The sequence below is a fragment of the Takifugu rubripes genome, chromosome 20 (assembly GCF_901000725.2).
Source record: "Takifugu rubripes chromosome 20, fTakRub1.2, whole genome shotgun sequence".
NCBI classification, from domain to species: domain Eukaryota; kingdom Metazoa; phylum Chordata; class Actinopteri; order Tetraodontiformes; family Tetraodontidae; genus Takifugu; species Takifugu rubripes.
The window spans coordinates 12279397-12282909 of record NC_042304.1 but is presented as its reverse complement, the minus strand read 5'-3'; the positions used below and the strand labels follow the sequence as shown (position 1 = coordinate 12282909).

Here is a 3513-nt window from a genome sequence, read left to right as displayed (position 1 = left end):
AACAGTTCCAGTTCTACACAAGCCCGTTTTTTTAAAGTATACATGTTGCCGGTAGGGGGCAGTAAAGCTCCACATGTTCGCTGTTTAAACGGGTGCTCGCTCTACCTCCCTCTCTCTCTCACGCACTGTGCATAATGAGTACTGAAAAACAAATAATAATACAATCAAACTAGAATTTCCTCTGTTCCAATGCGTGGTTCTGTTTCCAATTAGGTGCCAATAATGTTTGAACTGCACGATTTTTAACTTTTCTTTTCATCATTAACCCGTCAGTGAGAACAGTGACGCTTCCTCTGAAGCCGTTTAAAAATAAAATAAAATCATCATTTAATTGTTCTGTTAAAAGAACAAATAATTACCAAACAGAAAACTCTCAGACAAAAATGTTAAGCCGCGGTTTAGCTTCTGCTGCATTTTGACGTTCGCACTCCCCCAGGTACAAAAGGGGGTAACAAAAGGTGTGTGTAGGGGTGTGTGAGAATTTTCTGTGGCTGTAGAATGGATCTCATTTCGGGGGGTTGGAATTAAAACTGTCTGAGAGCTAATCCCAGCATAATACCCCCCCCCCCCCCCCCCCCCCCGCATCTCCTCCCTGTTTTATGAAGCAGGACAAGAAGGTGGAAGAGGGAGAAATGTAGGAGGTGATTGGAGGGGCAGGGATGTAAACATTGTGTGTGTGTGTGCGTGTGGGTGTGTGTGTGTGTGTGTGTGTGTGTGTGGGTGTGTGTGTGGGTGATAAAGGCTCAGAATGGAACGTACATGAGCTCATGCTCGGGTGTTATTCTGATGCAGGTACAGAAAGCAAATCAATCAATTTCAGGAAGCCTATCGCTGCTAACAGGAAGTGAGCGTCCCCGGAGGAACCCCCCCCCCCCCGTTGAAATCTGTACATCACTGATGCATATTCATGAATTCCATCAAAGGTGACGCGCGCTAATGTGGACGTGTTGGAAGCGTGCGCGGCGCTCCGGAGATGAGAATTTATCTGCAGCTTGACATGTTTTCATGTTATCGTCAAACCAGCCAATGGAGGGTTCCAGGGGCGGGGGCGGGGCCGGGGGGGCGGGGGGACGGGGGCGGGGAACTGATTCATTTCCATTTGAGATGTCATAACCTCCATAAGAAGACACGTAATAAGACCGTATATGACGAACCTGACGGGATCGAACCGCCTGTGACGGATTCAGCTCAAAGGTTCTGGGGTCTACTCCAGGCTGCCGGGTCGACCGGGAACTCTGAATTGTTCTGTGTCTGAGGTTAATTAGACCGAATCTATGGAGAGAAGAGCCCGATGATCTACCGGGGAGGAGGGCGTCTGCGCCTGGGGTCAGAAGTCACTTTCATCACTCCTGGTGATAATGGAAAGCATAATTATCTGATCTGAGAGTCGATGCGCTCTTTGACCCACAGCGACGAGCCCTCGGTCACATCGGGCCAGATTAGCGCCGCACACCATTTGGACCAGAACCAAGTAGACCTGGAAAGACACGGCTGGTTGGACCCGCATGTGCTTGGACAGCCTTCATTGCTGCACGGCTGGACGCGGAGGAGCGCTAGGTGCTTCTGTGAAGGTCGTGGCACCTCTCTCACAGAGGCTTTGGGGATGAGAGCCAATCAGATCACTCTAAAGCCGTTTTCCCCAAATCCTCATCACATTATTTTGCAGCATAAGCCCTGTTGAATCAGCGGCTATTGGAGGCGTAATCAGCTTAGCTTAGCCCCACTGTAAATATGCAAACAGCATTTGATGATTAATTGACCCCGGTTGTTGGTGCAGCCGAGCAGAGGAAGGTGTGTGTGTGTGTGTGTGTGTGTGTGTGTGATTGTGTACATGGGAGTCAGACAGGTAAAAAAAGGGAAAACACTTTTTTAATAAACATGATTGTTGTGTTCTGCTGTTTGTTCCAGAGTCGGCAACAGTGCCCCCCATGACCACCAGCGGTACTGCACCTATGCACTGGCAATAACATGGTGATAAAAAGAAAAACTATAGATTGATAAGCCCCACCCTCCACAGCATTCACGGAGGAGCTTAAGATATGTAAAATAAATAAATATTTCCAAAGGCACAAAATCACATTGGAAGATGCTGCTGTCTGGATCAAGAACTTCGTTTCAGGTGGCAATAATTTCTGACTGCAACACACACACACACACACACACACACACACACACACACACACACACACACACACACACACATGCAGACAAACAAACAGCAACTTTACCCCTCAGCTCAAATGTCAACAAGGAAAATTGGAAAGGAGTCATTTTTTTCCCACTGTGAAATAAATTGCTTCTCATATACGTGCACCCCTGAAAATGACAAATTGATTTTTTTTGGGGGGGGGGGCGCAGAGGCAAATCCTCCAGACATATTTTATTGTATTTTGGGGTCTGATTATGTATTTCCCATTATTGTTATTATTGTGTATTTTCTTTCCAAACACAACTCTTCATTGTAATTGAAGTCGTTGCAACCTGAGGGGAAGTGTCGCTCCCGCTGCCCTCTAATTCATTTATTTAGCAGATTTACTTTGTGTGTGTGTGTGTGTGTGTGTGTGTGTGTGTGGGAGAAGGGGGGGAAGAGAGCGAGAGAGAGAGGATGTGCTTATTCAATATTAACAGGCTTGAGCCATGTGAGACGTTTCCTCCAATTACTGTAGTCGTAATGTACCCTGCTGTCATCTCCTTCGTGTGTACATGTGCCCATGCACGTGTGCGTGCACGTGTGCGTGCATGTGTGTGTTCTTCAGCTGAGGGAAACGAAATCGATTCGACGTCTGTACAGCTCCCTGCTCTTTGTTTGTGGGTTTGACTGTCCAATTCTCCATCCTCTCACTTTCTGGTGCCCCCCCCCCCCTCCCCCCAAAAGCATGATCAATTCTTCCAGTCCCCCCCCCACCCACCCCAGGTGTCCCTGGAGGATCGGTGTTTTATGAGGTTAGCGCCTTGTTTCTCAGCGGATTGCTAAAATTGGTGGAGTCCAAATTGCCCCCAGCTTGTGTTGCTGCTGCTGCTTCCAGAAACGGAGCATTTCTATCACGGGATAAACTCCCGGGCCACAAACTTTCCATGTTTGTCCATTTGTTGCTGCAGTTTGCCTCTGAGATGCATCAGCACAGGGACGCACGGAGGTCCACCAGAACATTAGAACCACCGAGGGGAGACTGATCGCCTCAATAAAAGCTCCCGACAACGCTGACATTTACAAAACTTTGAAATTTCTTATTCAATTACATTTTTCCCACATTTCTATCTATCATCAGTCCTGTTCGTCGCCGATGAAAATACATTTTTCCTTCCAAGAAAACCTCTCCAGCACAACTCGACACATCTGCACCACAGCTGGGGAAAAAAAAGGAAACTAAACCAGTGGATCGGTGACTAAACCAAGCAGATGTCTGTCCCCAAATGATCACACCAGCGGCGTGAGACAAAGGCGGATGGCGGCATGAGTGTTTACTGACTGTTTGCTATGGGATGTGCAGCGAAAACTAAACATGGCAGCCG

General features: G+C 47.7%; 1 long non-coding RNA gene across 1 annotated transcript; it reads left to right on the top strand.

Moving 5' to 3' along the window:
- Positions 1 to 1126: 1126 nt before the first annotated feature.
- On the top strand, positions 1127 to 2196 carry LOC115247303 (uncharacterized). The gene is made up of 3 exons (XR_003886356.1): positions 1127 to 1326; positions 1411 to 1571; positions 1909 to 2196. It is a non-coding gene; the product is annotated as an uncharacterized lncRNA (long non-coding RNA).
- Positions 2197 to 3513: the final 1317 nt, after the last annotated feature.